Genomic DNA, 23,816 nt, shown 5'->3' with positions numbered 1-23,816 from the left:
GGAACCGAGAAGATCTCCACCCTTGACTACCAATGCAATCTGTCAGGTAGAGGAGGGGGAGTGGGGACTTCAGCTCCAGGGGATGCTTGGGTAGGGGTACTTGGGTGGGGGGCAGAAGTCTGTGGGAACCCTGAGCTAGGGGTCCAGGAGCATCAGACTGCTGTTTTGCAGCCCGATGCTCCCCGGCCATGGGAATAATGCTTGCAAGCAGCAATATTCTTCTAAGGCAGGATTCAGCAACCTGTGGTACTGGGATCCTGCAGGTTATTGAAGCATGCAGGAAATCAAGGGCCCCTTTTACTAAGCCGCGTAGATGCCTATGCATGCCGAATGCACGCCAAATTGGAGTTACCTCCCGGTTACCAAATGGCCCTTGCAGTAATTTCAATTTTGGCGTGCGTTCACTATGAACGTCTGAAAAATATTTTTATTTTCTGGCGCGTGTAGCAGACATGTGCCAAGTGGCATCTAACACGCACAGGTCATTACAACCCAAACTCTTTATTGCTAGGTCTATGGCTGGCGGTAAGGTCTGAGACCCAAAATGGATGCACAACAGTTTTGATTTTGCCGCACGTCCATTTTCGGGGAAAAAAGAGGCCTTTTTTACAGGTGTGCTCAAAAATAATTTTGCGCATGCCCAAAACCCGCACTTACACTACCGCAACCAACTTTTCAGCGCGCCTTTGTAAAAGGACTCCCAAGAGCGGTAAAAGGTGAACTTTTACCGCGCCTTGATGAATTCCTTCCCCCCTACATGTTCCACCTCTGCTTACACCGTATGCTGTCTCTTGTTATTTTTATGTGTATGGTGTTAACATTGTAAATTACTTATGCTCAGCTTATTCATGCTGTGATCCCCTTGGGTGAATTTCTTCAAAAAGGGGGGAAATGAATCCAAATAAATAAATGAAATCATGAATATGGCTTATAAAATGAGGGCTTTTATATTGCACATTGTTAGAAAACAAAATCAGAAACCTGAGATGGCACTATGGTACTTTAGTTTGAAAGACAAAAATGAATTATTAATTACTCTGTAAGCATAACACAAAAACACATTTTTGGACATCTGTTACAAGCTTAGCAAGACAGCACAAAATTTTTTTTCAGTCCAAGATGAACCAGTTCCAGTTGTCCTAATGCACTTTTGTTACATAAGTTTAGAAAAATTTTCAAGATGCTTTATTATTTGTGATTGAAAAGTATCATATGCCTCTTGTTACCAAAAAGATACAAATTATTCATTTAGCTGACTAGATTGCAGCATCTCAGTTTCAGGCATTTTACTAAACGCTTTTTAAAATTCCATATATAAAAAAAAAAAAATAATAATAATAATCAGGAAATCAAAAGATTAAACAACACCCTTTATTAAAAGATGTTAAACCCTAACACACACTTAACATATGAGAAAAGTCTTGCCAGAGAAGGTGGTAAAGGCGGATAGCTTAGCAGAGTTTTAAAATGTTTTGGACGGCTTCCTAAAGGAAAAGTCCATAGACCGTTATTAAATGGAAAGTCTACAGCCTGTTATTAAATGGACTTGGGGAAAATCCACTATTTCTGGGATAAGCAGTATAAAATGTTTTGTACTTTTTTGGGATCTTGCCAGGTATTTGTGATCTGGATTGGCCACTGTTGGAAAAAGGATGCTGGGCTTGATGGACCTTTGATCTTTCCCAGTATGGATGTACTTATGTACTAATGCGAATGGAAGCATTATTCAGATAGCACATTATGATTAGTGAGGGCAAAGGGCTAGATTCTATGTATGGCGCCTGAAAATGCGCAAAGAATAAATTTCTACCTGAGTGCTTTCTGTAAGTGGCACCTAGATTTAAGTGTGGTATATAGAATAAGCTTAGGTGATACCCCAGTGCCTAGAACTATGCACATCCATTTACATCAAGGAAAATGAGGTGTAAATACCAGCACGTAGATTTAGGTGATGACGGGCATAATCTATATATTCTATAACAGTGCATGTAAATTTTGGGATGCCCACAAAACATCTATTTCCCCGCCCCCAGAATTCAAAAAGGTTCAAAGAAAAGCAACCAAAATGATAAAGGAAATGTAACTCCTCTCAAATGAGGAAAGACTAAAGAGGTTAGGACTCTTTAGCTTGGAAAACAGATGGCTGAGGGGAGATATGATTGAGGTCTACAAACTCCTGAGTGGTGTAGAATGAGTAGAAGTGAATCAATTTTTTACTCTTTCAAAAAGTACAAAGACTAGGGGTCACTCAATAAAGTTACATGGAAATACTTTTAAAACAAATTGGAGGAAATATTTGTTTCACTCAACGAATAGTTAAGCTCTGGAACTCTTTGCCGGAGGATATAGTAACAGAGGTTAGTGTATCTGGGTTTAAAAAGGGGTTTGGACAAGTTCATGGAGGAAAAATCCATAGTTGGCTATTGAGACAGACATGGGGAAGTCACTGCTTGCCCTGGGATTGGTAACATAAGATGTTGCTACTATTTGGGTTTCTGTCAGGTACTTATGACCTGGACTGCCCACTGTTGGAAGCAGGATACTGGGCTAGATGGACCATTGTCTGACCCAGTATTGCTATTTCCAGTATGGCTATTTTTAAGTTCTCAAGAACTTAGCCAAGCTACAGGAATGGTCTGGAATTTGGCAGCTTAGAAATACCCCAATCAACATCTGGCATATTAAAAATCACCTATTTGAAGTACTTCCCCTTTCACAGCTATATTTGAATGTCTCCAATTAAATCTCTGACCATTTCTTCTGTCTGTGAAGGAGGCCTGTATATCCACCAATGTAAATACATTTTCCATTTCATCTTTCCAGATTGACCCACAGTGCCACTTTCCTACCCTGTAGGTCCTGCAATTGTGTGTTTTAATACTATTTTTAACATATTTTCTTACATTTGTACCCCACGATTTCTCACTCATAGCAGGTTCAATGCGGCTTACATATTACATACAGGTACTTATTTGTACCTGGGGCAATGGAGGGTTAAGTGACTTGCCCAGAGTCACAAGGAGCTGCCTTTGCCTGCAGTGGGAATTGAACCCAGTTCCCCAGGACCAAAGTCCACCACTCTAACCACTAGGCCACTCCTCCACTCTATTTAATGCCACTTCCCCTCCATTTCTTTCTACCCTGTCTTTCCTGAACAGATTGTAGCCCAGTGTAACTATATCCCAGTCATGGTTCTCTGTGAACCATGTCTCTGCAGTTACCACTAAATCCAAATCAGCCTCTTCCATCACAGTCTCAAGATTTAAAACCTTATTTCCCATACTTCCTGTATTTCCCATAAGGGCATTAGTATATACTGATTTCCAGATGTTGCCCTTTTGTCCCCATTTGTCTAGAATAGTTGATGTGCTATCATGTAGATGATGCTGCTTTGCCATTTTCATAAAACAGCACTTTCCTTTGAAAAATTACTTTATAATGTACTTAATTCCAGATATTGGTGATATCGGGAAACTGTCTCCTTAAATCTAGAATAGGGAAATAATCTCCCCCATATTCATCAATATTTAAGTAGTTAGAAACGGCTACCAACTGGTTAATAGCTTTTTTGCGGCTAACCATGAATATTCAGCGAGAGACAACAGGATATCTCCCACTGAATATTTGCAGTTAGCACCTACTGCTAAACTGATAATGTTGCACAACTTATCCGGTTAGGTGCGGATATTCAGTGCTAGACCGGATAAGATTAGTGGTTAAATCGGACTGAATAAATAGCAGTCCTACCTTTAACCGCTATATATTAACAACTCAGCCACTGAATATTGACTTCACTGGTTAAGCATTTACCTGTAGAATCTATATAGCGCACCTAGAGATCTTCGCTGATTATATAACAATGCGTGTAACTTAATTGGCTTAACAAGTTAATCAGCATTGATAACAGCTCTTAAAAAAACAATAATTAGCACTAATTGTCAATGATTAGAATTTATGTGCACAACTCACTAAGCATATTCTATAACAAAGTGCACCAAACTTCTAACGTGCGCAATAAGGACATGGTTATGGGCGGAAAATGGGTGTTGCATGGGTATCCAAAATTTAAGCGGTTAGTTATAGAATATGGCCCAGTGCATGTAAATCTATGTGCCAGAATTTATGCCACGTTTTGATTGGTGTAAATGAATGTGTATAGTTTTAGATGCTGAGACATCAACTAAGTGTATTCCATAATCGGCGTCTAAATCTAGGCATCAATTACAGGATAAGCTTGGTCAGCACTGATTTCAGCACCAATATTTTAGGCGCCATATATAGAATCTCCTCCTTAGCAGCCAAAAAAATGGATATTCAGTGCTGGTTGCCGGAAACAACGCAGCATTGAATATCCAGTTTAACGCTGGCAGCAGGCAGTCAAACTGCGGCCCGCCTTCAGATGTATAATGGGAGAATGTTTATGCATACTATAATGAAATTGATAAGATGTCAGGCAATTCAGAGCAACAGAAGTCTACAAACTGCATGAACTGAGTTTTACTTGGGGGTCCATTTACTAAGCCATGTAAAGCTCTACGTGCACCCAACTCACTCCAAAATGGAGTTACGGCCTGGCTACTATGTGGCTCTTGCAGTAATTTCATATTTAGCATGCATCCGATATGCGTGGCCAAAAAACTAATTTTTATTTTAGGATGCATGTATCGGATGCACGCCAAGTGGCATTTGGCGTGCAAAGGTCATTAACCGCCCAGTTACCGAATGAGACATTGCCATTAGGTCAATGGCTGGCGGTAAGGTTGCAGACCCAAAATGGATGTGCGGCAATTTTGATTTTGGTTTTTCTGGGATACACAGTAGCAATATGTTGTTTGAAATAAAAAGGAATCTTAACAATTTCAATTACATTGAAAGAAAATAGTGAAATATCATTTCCTTTTCCCTTTGACTCATTTGTTTTTGATTGCCATTTTTAAAATGCAGTTCATCTGATGTTTTATCCACTTTCTCACCAAGTCTCTGCTGTCAATCTGTCAATGAAATCAGTGTGGCCATTCGTTCATATTTTGAGCACCGAGGAGAGCTGCACAATCCCAATGGGGTCCTAATTTGATCTTGGCCAGTTTTGGAGTAAGAATCCAATAGGTGGGACTGAGAGGCATACTGTGGGAACAATTATACTATCTCTTCTTCAAGCTCGTAATTTTTCTATGCCTGCTTTCATGTTAATTCATTTAGGGGGGAATGATTTATGTTATGTCAAGGGTATGGACTTTATTCATCAGATGAAGAGAGCATTGTTGATTGTACATTGTTATTTTCCTTCTACTCATATAATCTGGTCACAAATCATCCCCAGGATTGTATGGAAGAATGCAGAAAATATAAAAATGATTGAGAAGTTACATCGACATATGAGTGCTGAAGAGTCATGCTTTATTTCTAAGCTGGGAGGTCTGGTGTTGATACAGGACATGTTAACTTCTGGTTACCTGGGATTATACTAAGATAATGAAGTTCACCTGGCTAACTGATGAATTTGTTTATGGATTGATAAAGAAGTTTTGGAAAATGATTTCTTGATGATGTTGAACTTTCGGGAGAATGGCATGGGTCGAAGTTAATGTTAGTAATGTTACAAAATAAAGCTCCAGTTTTTGCCACATTCAATTTGTTTTGTGTTTTATTTACTAGTCCTTATTTTGGATAAATGAAGGGAGGGGAAGTGTGAATGCATATGTTGTGTGTGTTTGTTTCTTTCATGAGTTTATAAGGATTGTCATAGTAATTTATACTATGTTGCAGTATTATCCCCTGACACATCTCAGAAGTGGGTGAAATATGGCCATAATGGGCAATTTTAAATAAATATATTTTTAAGCTTCCATCCTTGTGATTTGCTTTCTTTTATTGCTGAAGTATTTGTCTGCTTTGGAGTCAAAGGGTGCTGTGGGTTCAGATTTGAGCCTCATCCTCCTGGAAGCCAAAAAAAAAAAAAAAGCACAGAAGGACTTTCAAGAGAAAAAATCCCCATCATTAACTGGAGGTAAATTTTACAAATGTCATTCAATAACTGTGATTATCTCTGAAAAGATTGCTTCCAACACTGCATGCATAAACCATGTGGTTGAGAGGTTTCTCACCCAAGAAAAGATTTATTCACAATCATAGCACTCAAGGAACTGCCTTGAAGGAATAAAACCATAAAAACCTCACAATTGCTACCAACTAGACTGAATACATAGTCTATGGAATGCATACCTGTTTTCCTGATTTTTATATGGCTGCTTTTGGCTATCAGCTCTGTATAGCTAGGCATTTTTGCCTAGGACAGCTCTGTAGTCCTATATGAATGATACAAGATCAGAGTTTCCTTATGCTTGAAATGAATTTGAATGTTTTATATATATATGTTTCCCCCCCCCAAAAAAAAAAATGGTCCTCTGACATAAGGCTGGAGATGGGAGGATTTTCTGGGGGTCACTAAGGAGACACAGCTGGTATTGACAGCCTGGTGAGGAAATCAGAGTAAAGCCCAGTCTATTGCTTGAGAACCCGTAGCACTGAGGGGGAACTCCTGCGACCAAGGCAGGAGAAGTTTGCAGTATGTGGTGATTGGAAGCCTCTGCTACATAGCAGCAGGTGCCTAGAGGGAGTTTCTGAATGGGAACAAAAAGAGTGGTTGGGGTACAATACAGCCCCAGGTAGGAAAAGTGGGAGCGGGCCGTGCCTCATTTCTGGCAAGACTTTCATTTCATGTGTGAATGACCCCTGTTCCAGCATGGGACAGAGATCAATTGAAGAGACTATGTGGAGATGATTGAGGACTGATAAAGATTAGTGCAGAGATTACCAAGTGCTAATACCCTGGTTGCACATAGAAGAGACTGGTAAGTACTTTGTTCTGGTTGCAAATAGAGGAGATTTAAGAAAGAACTGAACTGTGAGTTTTAAAGCCATGATATCATGTGGAGACTATGTTTTGCGATGTGCTGACCATTTGAAGAAAAACACCTTGAATTGTACAGACCAAGTTGACAAGTTTATGAACTGATTTTTCAAGTTACTGTAAGTAAAATTGTTTTTGCAATTGAGACTGTTGACTGCTTTTTTTGCACCCAGCTTGTGTGATCCAGCCAGTGAAAGGTGTGTGTGTGACAGAAATACTCTGTGTGACCCCGGTCCTGGATGGTGTGGAGTGAAACCCTGGGGTAGAGCTGAGCTAGAAGTGTGCCCGGGTTTTTCACACGATTAATGATTAACATGATTGCTTATCTTCTTGTAAAGGTCTTTATGTGCTACAATGTACAGTACACTTAAGTGAGAGGAAATTCTATAAACTAGGTGCTCCAATTTATGCATGCATTACATGTGCAAATATTCAGAATACTAACATTTATGCGTCTATATGTACACTTATAAATATAAATGCTAGTATGTCACCTAATCATTGTTCTGCAAATACCCACTTAACTTACATAGAGGTCCTTTTACCAAGCTGTGGTAAAAAGGGCCCTGCGCTAGAGGAAGGGGCCCTTTTTGCCACACGCTGGGGCCCTTTTTACCGCAGAGGATAAAAAGGCCAAAAAATGGCATGGCCATGTGGTAAGATTTCACCTACTGTGTGGACATGCTGCGTGGGGGGGGGGGGGGGGGGGAGCACTTAACACCACCCATTGAAGTGGCGTTAAGGGCTCCCACACTAAACCAGCAGTAACCAGGTAGCACGTGGAGCTGCCCAATTATGGCCGGGCTAGCACCACGCTGGAAAATAGCTAGCTATTTTCCGTAATGTAGCAAATGGTGCACGCTGGGGCTGGAACAACTGCCGGTGCCCACGTTCAGCCCGCAGTACAGTGTAGTTCCAGATTAGCGTGTGATGAGCCTGCGTTAGGCTTACCGCCGCTCTGTAAGAGAGTCCCGTGGAGGGGCATAATCGAACGCAAACGCCTATCTCCATGGGCATCTATGTCTAAAAACAGGTACGTGAAGAGGCGGGACAGACCATATTTTCGAAAAAATGGACGTTTTTCCGCTGGGTGTTTGTTTTTTTTTTAGCAATAATGGAAACTAAAAACGCCCAGCTCAAAAATGTCCTAATCCAAGCCATTTGGTCTTGGAGGGACCACGATTCGTAGTACACTCGCCCCCCTGACATGCCAGGACACCAACTGGGCACCCTAGAGGTCAGTGCGGTGGACTTCAGACAACGCTCCCACATGCATAGCTCCCTTACCACGGGTGCTGAGCACTCAACCCCCCTCCCCCAAACCCACTACCCACAAATGTACAACACTACCATAGCTCTTAGGGGTGAAGGGGGCAACTACATGTGGGTACAGTGGGTTTTGCTGACCTCCCATTTACCAGCACAAGTGTTACAGGTAGGGGGGATGGGCCTGGGTCCGCCTGGCTGAAGTGCACTGCGGTACCCACTAAAAGTGCTCCAGGGATCTGCATACACGCAGGCCTCTAGGACTTGTTGCTGCTATATAACATTGGCACACCAGTTGACACCTGAAGACTAATCGCTCCGAACACGTCCTTTATTGGAATAAGCACGCTTACTCACAGTTAACTGCAGATCATAGGTTGTGCCCCACTGGCAACGAGTCTCCCTGGTACTGAGATGAGCAGTAGGTCAGAGCTGGCTGAATGCTGTACAATGCCCTCTTTCAGCCACATTCAAGGTAAGAACTAAGTTCTGTAGCATGGCTAACACGTGAAAGGGATCTAAAACTGGCTTACAAAAATGGCCACTACCTCATGGACTACCGGAAACAAAACAGGGCACACTCTGACCCAGTAAGCAGGGGGAAAAGCACCATGGGAGTAGAGCCTACCAACTACCAACATCGTGAGCATTTGCCACAAGCAAGTGGAATCACGGAGCCCAATACCCTACACCCACCACAATGCACTGCTGATGTGACTCTGCAGTGCCCTTAACAGAAAAGGTGTCACACTCACCCGAGAGCCACATCAGAACCAGGGAAAGGCTGTCACAGAATAGAACACTTTCTGCTGTCATGGAGGTGGGTACGGCATTTGAGGCTGGCATAGAGGCTGGAAAAAAGTTTTTAAAGTGTTTTGTTTTTGGTGGGAGGGGGTTAGTGACCACTGGGGGAGTCCGGGGAGGTCATCCCCGATTCCCTCCAGTGGTCATCTGGTCAGTTGGGGCACTTTTTTGGGACCTGTTCGTGAAAAAAAGTGTCCAAAAAAAGTGACCCAAAATCGCAGTAAAAACGCCTTTTTTTCGATTATCAGCTAAAGACGCCCATCTCTCCTCGGCCGATAACCACGCCTCAGTTCCGCCTTCACCATGCCTCCAACATGCCCCCGTCAACTTTACCCATTTCCGCGACGGATTACAGTTGGAAACGCCCAAAATCGGCTTTCGATTATACCGATTTGGGCGCCCACGGGAGAAAGACGCCCATCTCCCGATTTGGGTCACAATATAGGCATTTTTCTCTTTCGATTATAAGCTGGATAGTGTCTATTGGCAAGGGGAGTGTACCCAGGGGTAAAGCACAGACAGAACCCAGAAAATGCTACCCTAGAGAATCTGGATTTGAGCTTTCTACCTAAGAGCCTAAATTTGGCTTCCAGAACCTCTCTCCCACATTTTCCTATGTCATTAGTACCCACATGTACCAAGACAGCCGGCTCCTCTCCAGCACTATCTAATATCCTATCTAGGTGATGCGTGAGGTCCAACACCTTCGCACCAGGTAGGCAAGTCACCAGGCAATCCTCACGCCCACCAGCCACCCAGCTATCTATATGCCTAATGATCGAATCGCCAACTACAACAGCTGTCCTAACCTTTCCCTCCTGAGCAGCACTTGGAGACATATCCTTGGTGCAAAAGGATAGTACATCCCCTGGCTACAGGAGTACTTCCTACTTCACCATGGTGATGCTCTCCTTCTAGGAGACCTCCCTCCTCCAACGTAGCACAGGGGCTACCAGACTGGAGGTGGGACTTCTCTACAACATCCCTGTAGGTCTCCTCTATGTACTCTCTGTCTCCCTCAGCTCCACCAAGTCTGCTACTCTAGCCTCAAGAGAACAGACACGTTCCCTGAGAGCTAGGAGCTCTTTGCATCGGGCACACACATATGACATCTCACCAACTGGGAGATAATCATGCATGTGACACTCAATGTAAAAGACTGGATAGCACCCCTCTCGCTTCTGGACTGCTGACTCCATCTTAGTGTTTTTGAGTTTTTCAATAATTTAAAACTTGCTACAGTATTAAGGATATTAGCCTAATATAAAAGTGTCTTTTAGTTATATGGAGGGGCATAATCGAACAGAAACGCCTATCTCCATGGGCGTTAATCTCCGAGAACGGGTCCGTGAAGGGGCGGAGTGAACCGTATGTTCCAAAACAAAATAGACGCCCATGGTTTATTCGCCAAGGTGTGAGCTGGGCGTTTTTGCTTTTCACCGATAATGGAAAATGAAATCGCCCAGCTCAAAAACGAATACATCCAAGGCATTTGTTCATGGGAGGGGCCAGGATTCATAGTGCACTGGTCCCCCTCACATGCCAGGACACCAACCGGGCACCCTAGGGGGCACTTTTACAAAAAACAAAAAAAAAGGTAAAAGAGCTCCCAGGTGCACAGCACCCTTCCCTTGGGTGTTGAGCCCCCCAAATCCCCCTCAAAACCCACTGCCCACAAGTCTACACCAGTACTATAGCCCTAAGCGGTGAAGGGGGGCACCTACATGTGGGTACAGGGGGTTTGGGGGGGTTGGACGACTAGTAGCATTAAGCAGCACAATTGTAACAGGTAGGGGGGGGATGGGCCTGGGTCCACCTGCCTGACGTCCACTGCACCCCCTAACAACTGCTCCAGGGACCTGCATACTGCTGCTTGGGAGGAGGGTATGACATTTGAGGGTGAAAGTAAAAAGTTGTGAAACATCATTTGTTGTGGTGGGAGGGGGTTAGTGACCACTGGGGGAGTCAGGGGAGGTCATCCCCGACTCCCTCTGGGGGTCATCTGGTCATTTAGGGCACTTTTTGGGGCCTTATTCGTCAAAAAACAGGGTCCAGGAAAAGTGCCCTAAATTCTAGCTACAAACGCATCCATTATCGGCGAAGGGCGCCCATCTCTGTTCGGGTGATAACCACGCCCCAGTTCCGCCTTCACCACGCCTCCGACACTCCCCCGTCAACTTTGTCCGCATCCGCGACGGAGTGCAGTTGAAAGCGTCCAAAGTTCGGCTTTCGATTATGCCGCTTTATTTGTTTTTGTGAGAAGAACGCCCATCTCCCGATTTAGGTCGGAACTTGGGCGTTTTTCTCGTTCGATTATAAGCAGGATAGTATATTGTATGATTTATTTAGCCTCAAATGTCATACCCAGCTCCATGACAGCAGTATGCAGGTCCCTGGAGCAGTTTTAGTGGGTGCAGTGCACTTCAGGCAGGCGGACCCAGGCCCACCCCCCACCTGTTACACTTGTGCTGGTAAATGTGAGCCCTTCAAAACCCACCCAAAACCCACTGTACCCACATTTAGGTGCCCCCTTCACCCCTTAGGGCTATGGTAGTGGTGTACAGTTGTGAAGAGTGGGGTTTTGTTTGGGGGTGGGGGGGCTCAGCACACAAGGTAAGGGAGCTATGCACCTGGGAGCAATTTCTGAAGTCCACTGCAGTGCCCCCTAGGGTGCCCGGTTGGTGTCCTGGCATGTGAGGGGGACCAGTGCACTACTAATGCTGGCTCATCCCATGACCAAATGCCTTGGATTTGGTCGTTTTTGAGATGGGCGTCCTCGGTTTCCATTATCACCGAAAACCGGGGACGACCATCTCTAAGGTTAACCTAAATGTGGAAATTTGGGGGTCCCCGACCGTATTATCGAAACGAAAGATGGCCACCCATCTTGTTTCGATAATACGGGTTTCCCCGCCCCTTCGCCGGGAGTCCTTAGAGATGGGCGCCCTTAGAGATGGTCGTCCCTCTTCGATTATGCCTCTCTACATGTGCCTAAAAGACTGTGCTGAGAACCATTGCTGTATATATCTGTGTTCAGAGATTTCTTAAAATATTAATGTGCAGTACTGCTATTTTTCTTCTTTTTTTTATACAAAGATCAACATTTCTTCTTTGCTTTAATATCTAAGTAACGTACATCAATGTATCTTCTTTTCTGGTATCTAAGTGTTATGCATAATTCTAAATGATCATTTCTCAGTGTGTGGCTCTCTAATGACATATTACTGAACATCTCTAAATATAGAAATATAATTTTGATAACCTGTTGCAATTAGATTCCTGGCAAAGGTACATTTCTCAGTACTCTGAAAAGAATTGATATATGTTTAAACATTCCTGCAAAGAATGAAACACCATAATTCACTGCTTCCTTCCGCTAACCCCTGAATTTATTCTTTTGCTATATATTTTCTAGCTCTGCTAGATGCATTTTACAATGGGTAATCTTTGCACACAGGATTAGTGCAAACCTTCAGTATTGTAACCTCTTCCCCAATTAAATTTTAGGCCCCTTGCTACCCCCTCCCCCCAAGCAGTCATGATCGCCTCAGTACTACATTTCCCAGAATAATTTGAGTAAACAAGATATTTGAACGCTGCTCACACTCCTGCTGTTAAATGTGCCTCCTGTTTTTTCATTGAATTTATATGGCTGTCAGGTACTGACTGCAACTGCTCTCAGACACCCCCCCCCCCCCCCCCCCCCCCCATCACCACCTCAGAAGCTGCTGCCCTGGATCAGTGTTTCCTAAGTCAGTCCTGGAGTACTTCCTTGACAAGTTTTCAGAATATCCACAATGAATATTCCATGAAGTTGATTTGCATATACTGCCTCCATTGTATACAAATCTCTTTCATGCATAGATAAGCAGTCCACAAAAAGCAGAACGCATGTCTTCTAATACAGGAAAACTTTATTGCAATCAATTCTGGAGATAGCAATGGTCATGTTTTGACTTCCTAAAGGCTGCGTTAGGGTCTCAAATGGCACTTACTCCTAATAGCAGATGTTAATAAAAATCACACAAAGACTGTATCACAAAAGTGCAAACAGCAGCAAACTCAGACTAACAATATTCCTTCTTCCTCAATCAGTATAAACCCTAATAGGCACTTTGAGGATACAGCCTTTGCGTGGTTTTTATTATTATAAGCACAAAAGGTTTTGCCATACCGGAACAGACCGAAGGTCCATCAAGCCCAGCATCCTGTTTCCAACAATAGCCAATCCAGGTTACAAGTACCTGGCAAGATCCCAAAACAGTCCAATATATTTTGTTCTGCTTATCTTATAAATAAGCAGTGGCTTTTCTCCAGGTCCATCTTAATAATGGCTTATGGACTTTTCTTTTAGGAAGCTAGCCAAACCTTTTTTAAACCCTGCTAAGCTAACTGCTTTTACCACATTCTCTGGCAACAAATTCCAGATTTAATTGCGCACTGAGGGCCTCTTTTACAAAGCCACACTGCCAATTCTCAGTGCAGCAAATGAGAAGAAGCCCATTCAATTCCTGAGCTTCCTCTCTTTTGCCACATTGGAATCACTAGCGCGGCTTTGCAAAAGAAGCCCTGAATGAAGAAATATTGTCTCTGGTTTGTTTTAGCCTTTCCTCATAGGGAAATCATCCCATCCCCTTTATCGTTTTAATTCTCTGTACCTTTTCTAATTCCATTATATCTTTTTTAAGATGCAGTGACCAGAATTGCACACAATATTTGAGGTGTGGTCGCACCGTGGAGCTATACAAAGGATTATAACATCCTCATTTTTGTTTTCCATTCCATTCCTAATAATATCTAACATTCTAATTGCTTTCTTAGCCACCGCTGCACACTGATCAGAGGGTTTCAATGTTGTATCACCTAGATGACACCTAGATCCCTTTCCAGGTCGGCGACTCCTTATGTGGAACCTTGCAGCACATAACTATAGTTCGGGTTCCTCTTTCCCACATGCATCACTTTGCACTTGCTCACATTAAACATCATCTGCCATTTGGATTCCCAGTCTCGTAATGTCCTCTTGCAATTTTTCACAATTCTCTGGGAATTTAACAACTTTGAATAACTTTGTGTCAACAAATTTAATTACCTCACTAGTTTACTCCCAACTCTAGATCATTTATAAATATATTAAAAAGCAGCAGATCCAGCACAGACCCCCTGGGGAACCCCACTATCTACCCTTCTCCATTGAGAATACTGACCATTTAACCCTGCTCTCTGTATCTGTGTTCTATCTTCTGCTATTAAGTGTAAGTGCCCCCCTCTGCTTTATGGTGGACTGCTTGGCATCTTTTGCAGACTACAGTTTCCTCTTCTTGGATTCCACAATTCATTTTAGATATCCTGAAATCCTGACTGGGACTGACTTTTGAGACACTGCCCTAGAAGACTGCCTGGTTCATTCTAATGGTTGAGATAGCCCTGTTTGCATACATTCTGGATTCTATTTTTTAAAAAGAATTTCTGCTTAAGCATGACTTCGGAAACACTTTTGATTATAGGTTCTCTACATTCTTCTCCTACTCTTGAGATTGCAGGTACTGTGCCAGAGAGGGAGTTGCGGGGATGAAAAGGAATGGAAAATTCAATTTGTGGTACACAGGTAGGTTTTTTTCTTTTATGTTATTTTGAACTTTTCAGTCTCAGGGAAGAAAACTGCAAATAAGTAAATAAATTGTATCAAATAATACATTCCCTTAGGCCTCCAGTCTGAAATTTCGAGTGGAAAAAAAATAGGCACAAGTATAAATAGCCATGGGACATAACCACGCATCCTAAAGTTGGATAAATACCTTTGTTGCACTTTGATAAAAAAAAATTCCAATGGCTGAATCTCTCTCCATATTCAGCCATTTTTGAGATTTATGAATTTTACAGAACCCAGGCTTTGGTGGTGTCGTGCTTCAAACTAAAAATACCAACATAGATTTTCTGTCAGACAGGAAGCCAAGAGTGGGTCATTCCCATTCTGATTTTATTAGCAAATACCCAATAAAGTAATAACACAATGCTCTTTCAGTTCTCTTGTAATCTGTGTAGCAAAGCTATTAAATTTATTTTATTGGATTGACTTCAACACCCAGAAGCCTAACCTACCACAGCTGCAAGTAAAATATATTTTGCTCTGTTATAGTCATCCTTTAAAAAAAGGCTTTCATGGGCTTCTTTTCATTGTGACAGTTTCATTGCATTAGCTGAGTAGTAAAGCATGTAAAGCTCTGTATAAAAAGCTGCAGTCTGTACAAGTAATAGCTGGTATGTCACATAAACAAGATAAGTTTTTTCTTGCCAGTACAGCTACACTTTATAAATATGAACTCAAGTTTGTTTTCCAGATTAGCAGCATAGTTTTACTGTAATTAAACACAGTACATGAAATATTCATTTATGGAGCAAATATTGTTGTTTAAAAAAATTCTTGTATCTCCACACACAGTGATGGGGAGGGAGGACAAGCACTCACCATCACAATTATGGAATATCCAGCAGCACTTGCTGGAAAACCATTGCTTTTCTCTATAGATTGCACAGCAGTGGAGATAGGGACAAGCTAAGTAGGTGGTGAGGTCATCTGGCCCCTCCTCCTTCATGTTTTGACATGGTTCTGTATATGTGATATATATAAACTGAGTGCCTTCAATACAGACCGTAAAGTGACTGAGTGGGTTAGGAACTGGTTGAGTGGCAGGTCTTGATGTTTCTGCCAGCATTCAGAGTTCTTCCTTCTCCCCCCCCTCCCCCCCCCCCCCCCCCCCCCCCCCCATCTTCTGTTTTTGAGAGTCTGTCAGGGTGGATGCAAGTTACTGCTTTGATTTGCTCATTGGTTAGTTTGAATGTCTTAGAGACAGAGGTAGTCGAGCCAGGTGTCATGGGGTTGTAAGGAGCTTTCTTGCTACCAACACAACTGATCGTATAAATCCTGTTGAATAGCATTCATTACATAAATACAATCCATTCTTTTAAAAAAATTCTTAAAAAAAAATTATAATCACTATTACAGTACAGTGAAAAATATAATATAGGAACTTCGCAACCAGAAAAAAATGTAAAGAAATTAAAAACAGAGATCATGTTTGTAGGGAGATGTGGGGAAGAATTTGGCCAGAGTGTTTGTGTGTAGCTAGCATGAAGTTGCTGGGTGTAATATTTGATTCTAAGGGCCCTGTTTACTGAGCCATGTTGTAGGCGCGTTAACATTTTTAACGCGCATTAACTGTGTATGAGCCTACAATAGCTCCTATAGGCGCCTACACAGTTAGTGCACGCGCTAATTGTAGGCATGTTAAAAACGCTAACGTGCCTCAGTAAATAGGGCCCTAAGCTTTCTGTGCAAAATCAGGTTGTGTGAGTCATTTAATTGTCTTTTCCTCAGCTTCATATGTTGTTTAAATTGAACCTATGCTGTCATAGTATGATTTTAGAATTCTAATGAAGAGAATGGTGCTGTCCAGATCAGATTACTGCAATGCACTGTACCTTGGACTGCCAATTGCGAAGTGCAGGGCGTTGATTGCTTGTGGTTGGGACCTCTAGGTTTCCTCACATAACACCAGTTTTGAAACAACTACATTGGTTGCGGGTGTTTTACAGAATTCAGTACAAAGTGCTATCTTTGATACATCAAGCATTATATTTGTTAGTGTCATTCTATTTTACCCCAAACTGTATGTGTTTATCATCCTAAATGGACGCTGAGATCAGAACATGCTATGTGATTATCATTAGATTTAGTGGCGAAGGTTCACCATGCTGAAACCAGGTCCTCTGCCTTTTCTATTTCTGGTACGCAGCTGTGGAATGCTCTTCCTGGGCAAATTCGTCTATGCAGCAATATAGTACATTTTAAAAACCTGTTAAAGACACAGCTATTTGTGGATGCATACAGATAGGTCCGGTCTGTTACGATTTTCTCAAAGTGAAGAGCAGTACTTTCCATTTGATGTTGACCTGCAATGGATATTATGTTAGTCTTGGTTTTTAATTTGTAATGTATGTTTTATTTTGTATAGTCTTTTTGTAAACCACCTAGGTTGTAGGTAGTTAATAAATAAACAACAATATTACAATTGACCTCAATTCAAGAAAATAGATCCATGAAAAGACAAAAAAAAAGCACAATAAACAGTTATAGGACACCTCACCAGCACCAAAAATGCTGAAAAAACTACGAGCATCTGCAGGTATGTCCTATTCAGATGCCATCTTGGATCCCCTCCAGCATGGATTTGCTTAAGTTTCTATGGTTTTCAATGCACGCATCCACTTAAAAGAAGAAGTCAAGTCCAAAATGCTAAACATCACTGCTCTCAAACATCTTGTCCAATACTGCAAATGGTATCAATCACACAAAAAGTATTGTTCAGCGCAGCATATAAATAGATGTAACCATAAATAAACTAGCCATCAGAACTTAGGGCACTGAAAAATGGCCATATCTGCATAACTTTCAGGTTCCGACACATACGCTTCTCAGTTCCTCACTCTAACATCCTCCTTCAACCTCCAGCTGAGCTCCACCACCCCTACTCACCAATCTGGCCACTGTCTTGATCTCGTCCTCTCCTCTACCTGCTCACCCTCCAATTTCTGCGCCTCAACTCTTCCTGTCTCTGACCATCACCTGATCACCTTCACACTTCATCACCCTCCCCCTCAGTCCAGCCCTACACTTACCACTACTTCCAGGAATCTCCAGGCTGTCGACCCTCCCACTTTATTCTCTAGTATCTCTGATCTCCTCCCTTCCATCTTGTCCTCCGAGTCTGTTGACAAGGCTGTCTCCACTTACAATGCCACTCTCTCCTCTGTACTGGATGCCCTTGCACCATCCATCTCCCGTCCCACTAGGCATACTAATCCCCAGCCCTGGCTGACCCCTTGTACCCAATACCTTCGCTCCTGCGCCCGATCGACTGAATGCCTCTGGAGGAAATCTCGCACCCATACTGATTTCATTCACTACAAATTCATGCTATCCTACTTCCAGTCCTCCCTATTCCTCGCCAAACAGGACAATTACACTCAATTGACTAATTCCCTCACTCTAACCCTCATCGTCTCTTCGCCACCCTTAACTCCCTCCTCAAAGTGCCCTCTGCTCCCCCCCCCCCTCACTCTCTCCTCAATCACTGGCTGACTACTTCCGCGACAAAGTGCAGAAGATCAACCTCGAATTCACCACCAAACCATCTCCTCCTCTTCACCCTATAGCCCACTCCCTCAACCAATCTACCCATGCCTCCTTCTCCTCCTTTCCTGAGATCACCGAAGAGGAAACTGCCCATCTTCTTTCCTCCTCGAAATGCACCACCTGTTCCTTGGATCCCATCCCCACCAACTTACTTAACACCATCTCTCCTACTGTCACCCCCCCCCCCCATCTGTCATATCCTCAACCTCTCTCTCTCCACTGCAACTGTCCCTGACACCTTCAAGCATGCTGTAGTCACACCTCTGCTAAAAAAAACCATCACTTGACCCTACCTGTCCCTCCAACTATGGCATGTTGTAGGAGGTGGAAGGCCTCCAATTATTTAATATACAGAATAAATTCCTCATATTTGGACAGGGAGAAATGGAGGTTTTTCTCTTTCCAAAAACAGGGGAAAGCTTGCTGGAATAGCAAGTCACTTCACTCTCTACCTCCCCCCCTCTTGCCAAGTCAGGTGATTAAACCTGATTGCCCACAATATCTCTCTCATTGAGCAAGATCAGGCCTCAGGGAATACTGCAGACGGAAGTCTTTCCCAGATCTTTTGTGTGGGGCTACTTCAAAGCAAATGAGATTGACTTTATCTTGTAACAGTGAGGGAAATAACACTTGCAGAAGACCAGGTAACACCTTATTTCCTTCTCTGCCTAGATCAATTCAAACACTATCTCCCTGATCCCTGGAGTCAATAGCAATAGTTCTATTGACAAGAGAAACCTAACACCTCTATAGCAACTGGAAGCAGTAGTTAACTTTTGTCTCCTCTTTTAGAATAGGGGAAATACTAATTAAAGGTTTAAGAAATGTATTCTTGTGTGAGGCTGTAAAGATGAATAGAAGAGGTCCAAAACATTTGGAGAACAGACCAAATGCATCTTCAAAAGGAAATATAAACGGATGCTATATATTTCTTTATTGTCAGGAGATCCTGCCTGACTGTAAGATGCTAATTAAGGGGGTAAGAAGAAACTCTCCCTCCTTCTTGTGCTCCATGTATTGAAAGGGAAAAGAAATCCTATATAATATTTCTCTGCCAGATAGGAGATTGGGCAGTGTACATCTCTTTTGGCTCCCAAGCCAGGGAGTTTGAAAGAATGTCCTGCTCCCACTTTCCATTGTAATTTCCATTTCTATATATGTTCTCATTTCTGTCATATTCTAGACTATTTCTATGACTATTTTTTATTATTTATCCTAAATCTTTGGATAAAGAATAAACTTGTGTTTTTCCCCCAACGGAAGCTTCTCTTGGTTTTTTTTTCTTTTTGTCTTTATTTGTTGTAGTGCAAGTAGTCCTTAATCCAGCTGTCCGGTTTCTAAAAAGATAACAGTTGAGAGGGTTTGTCTACGTAGTACTGCTGGCCTGATTGGACTCCGCTGGCGGCAGGAACAGGCGCAAACAGGCCCCATTTCCCTCCTACCCTTCCTTTCCAAGATACTTGAACGCGCTGTTCACAGCCGTTGCCTTGATTTTCTCTCCTCTCATGCCATCCTCGATCCGCTTCAATCGGGCTTTCGCCCCCTATACTCGACAGAAACGGCTCTATCTAAAGTCTGCAATGACCTGTTCCTTGCCAAATCCAAAGGTCACTACTCCATCCTCACCCTCCTCGACCTATCTGCCACTTTTGACACTGTCAATCACAATTTACTTCTTGCCACACTCTCCTCTTTTGGGTTCCAGGGCTCTGTCCTCTCCTGGTTCTCCTCTTATCTCTCCCACCGCACCTTCAGAGTACACTCTCATGGCTCTTCCTCCACCGCCATCCCGCTCTCTTTTGGAGTTCCTCAAGGATCTGTACTTGGACCCCTTCTTTTTTCAATCTACACCTCTTCCCTGGGCTCGCTGATCTCATCTCATGGTTTCCAGTACCATCTTTATGCTGATGACACCCAGCTTTACCTCTCCACACCTGACATCACTGCGGAAACCCAGGCCAAAGTATCGGCCTGCTTGTCCGACATTGCTGCCTGGATGTCCAACCGCCACCTGAAGCTGAACATGGCCAAGACCGAGCTTATTGTCTTCCCACCCAAACCCTCTTCTCCTCTCCCTCCACTCTCTATCTCAGTTGACAACATCCTCATCGTCCCCATCTCATCTGCCCGCAACCTTGGCGTCATCTTCGACTCCTCTCTCTCCTTCTCTGCGCATATCCAGCAGATAGCCAAGACCTGTCGCTTCTTCCTTTACATTAGCAATATTTGCCCTTTCCTCTCTGAGCACACCACCCGAACTATCATCCACTCTCTCATTACCTCTCGCCTCGACTACTGCAACCTACTCCTCACTGGCCTCCCACTTTGCCACCTATCCCCCCTTCAGTCCATTCAGAACTCTCCTGCACGTCTTATCTTCCGCCTGGACCGATATACTCACATCTCCCCTCTCCTCAAATAACTTCACTGGCTTCCAATCAGGTACCGCATACAGTTCAAGCTTCTCCTCCTAACCTACAAATGCACTCAATCTGCAGCCCCTCCCTACCTCTCTACCCTCATCTCCCCTTACGTTCCTACCCGTAACCTCCGCTCTCAAGACAAATCCCTCCTTTCAGTACCCTTCTCCACCACCGCCAACTCCAGGCTCTGCCCTTTCTGCCTCGCCTCACCCCATGCGTGGAATAATCTCCCTGAGCCCATACACCAGGCCCCTTCCCTGCCCATCTTCAAATCCCTGCTAAAACCCATCTCTTCAATGTCGCCTTTGGCACCTAACCACTATTCAAGAAATCTAGACTACCCAACTTGTCATTTCGTCCTTTAGATTGTAAGCTCCTTTGAGCAGGGACTGCCCCTTTTTTGTTAAATTGGACGGCGCTGCGTAACCCTAGTAGCGCTATAGAAATGTCAAATAGTAGTAGTAGGTTCTGCAATTGACATGGATATTCAGTGCCAGTGCCAAGATATGGCCCAGCATTGAGTATCCAGGTCTAAATTAGCTAGTGGCATTCTGTGTTTCAATAAAGGCTAACAATTGCCACCCAAACGTCCTGGTCTCCTTTCATGTACAGAAGTACTACACCCCTATACTGTACCTCTTCCTCAGGTTTTTGCAACCCAAATGCATGACCCTGCATTTTTTAAACAGTAAATCTTAGCAGCCAAATTCTTGACTAAACTTCAAGCCTTGCTAGATCTCTCCCCATGTTATCCACACCATCAGAGATATCTACTCTATAGCATAGTTTGGTATCATCTGCAAAGAGGCAAAGCATACCAGATAGCCCTTCCGCAATATCGCCTACAAAAATGTTAAAAATGACCCGTCCAAGAACCAGTCCTTGCAGCACCCTGGTAACCTTCCTTTCCTCAGAGTGAACTTCATTTACCACTATTTTTTGATGCCTTCCACTCAACCAGTTCCTAACCCAGTCAGCCACTTTAGGGGCTGTATTGAAGGCACTCAGTTTATATATGTCACCTATGCAGAACCGTTTCAAAGACTTAGCTAAAATCACAGTACAGCACATCTAGTGCTCTCCCTTGATCCAACTATCAGGTTACCCAGTCAAAGATATTAATCAGATTAAGTGGTGTGCAGTGACATTTTTATCAGGAGATTCAGTAGATGTGCTAAACATCTGTGCAATGTGTACCTTAACTAAGGTTAATGTAGTCACTGTTTGTGCTCAGCAATATCACACCTTGGTCTCTTTCTGAGAGTTACCTATAACATTTGCCACTTCTGCTTTCAACTTCTGTGTTGAAAACATAAGTTCTGTATTACCATCACCTTTCCAAAATCTATCCTTCAGAGTTATAAACAGATTGACATTCTGTGGTGTAGAAATGCAGAATCCGTGAAAAAATACTTTGAGCAATACAGACTTTCTGTGATATTCTGAGGTTGAAGCAGCAATCTGGTGTATATCCACAAACAAGACACAAAAGCAGAGATCAGCAGACACATGAATACCAGGGTGCATGCAATAAAATAATAGTGATACTGTTAAGAAAGTGGCGGTGGAGCCTTTGTCACTGCAAAGTGCACTGGTGCCTGAACCACCTATAACGCACAGAGCTCCTCAGTTGATTGCTGTTGGGCAGGAGGTGCCAGGGAGAGTGGATCTCTCCTCGGGTTCGACTGACAATAATGCTGCATAAAGGGACAGCTTTTCGCTTTGCTGTCCTGTTTCTATAGACGGTTATGCAAGCTTTGCTACTACTTCCTAAGCTTCTGCATTCTCCCTTTAGGAAGGGCTTCGGACTCATCTTAGGGGCTGTGTGAAGGAATGCTTGGTTATAACTTTGAGGATCCTGGTGTGAAAGGGGGGGAGGGGTGATTGGAGGCAAATAGTAAATGAGTGGAATGGGGATGGTAGGGGATTGGGTTGGGAAGGAAGGGGGAGGAGGGATGGGATGGGTTTTTTATATATTTAAGTTTTAGGAGATGATCTGAGGGATAGGTGTGGACATAGGAGCCAACTCTGTGGGTGCTGTGGGTGCTTGAGCACCCCCAATATTGAGAAAATTCCTTGTATGTGTCCAGGGAGAGGTTATTTCCATTGGGCTTAGCACCCCCAATAATTTTGAAAAGTTGGCTCCTATGGGTGTGGAGATAGGAATACATAAATGTGTCAGGCAGATACTATCTTGGGATAGCTTGGTATTGGGGGGGGGGGGGGGGTTCTCTCTTGCCAGTTTAAATTAGAAGGAAGAACTGAAAGCTGGGACGGTTCTTCTTTTGGTAGATTTGGAGTGTGTTTGGTTTTGGGCAGACTGGATGGACCGTGCAGGTCTTTATTTGTCGTCATTTACTATAATCTTTGTCTTGTCACCCATTCCTTCTTCAGGTTATAGTCAAATAGGAGTGACAGTAAACAATGCAAGGTCATTGTTGTTTTGGGCCAAACTGATGGTACAGCTACCTGAAACATCCATGAAAATGCCCTTAACATTTGAAACAGAACCAGTTACCAAGCTTTCAGAGAACAAGGGCTTGGGCTGAATTGTGTGTAGAGCTAAGAGCTTTCTGGAAATGGTCATCTAAATGAAACTCCATTCTCTTTTCTATAAAATACTCAGTGACGTCATCATAAAATTTCATATTTCACTATAAAATCAAGAGTAGCTCTTTTTCAGTTGATAGTTTTGCTAGAGATGAAAGTCTCTCCTGCCCTGTTGTATTCCTGCAATTCTTTTTAAAGCAGAGAATGATCTTTCCACTGTAGCGCTAGGAATTATATCAATCAGTGAGCCAAGTTTGTAACTTTCACTGAAGTATGTTATGGATTTTGTATGGATATTTACCATGGAACTCTTTAAATGAACCATAGGCTCCAGCTCTGTGGGTGCTAGGGAACCTTCAATATTCTTTCCAGCACTGCCCAGACATCAGAGCTCAAATCTTCAGGAGGTAACAAGGAGGTTTAATGACAAAAGATGGCAGGATCATGCTTGGTCCATTATGTGGGCTGAAGTCAGTAGGCGGAGCTTATTGCCCTATCATTTACATTGTTTTTGAGTGTACCAAGATGGTGGTAGCTGCATTGAGGAGAATAAAACCTCCTTGGGTGGACAGGCTTCAGCTTTGTGACATCACACCATCCCCTGTCAATAAACCCAAAGAGGTTTAATAGACAGATGATGAAGTGACATCAGAACGCTAAAACCAAT

The sequence above is a fragment of the Microcaecilia unicolor genome, chromosome 7 (assembly GCF_901765095.1).
Source record: "Microcaecilia unicolor chromosome 7, aMicUni1.1, whole genome shotgun sequence".
Lineage (NCBI taxonomy): Eukaryota > Metazoa > Chordata > Amphibia > Gymnophiona > Siphonopidae > Microcaecilia > Microcaecilia unicolor.
Note: the sequence above shows the minus strand (reverse complement) of the source record.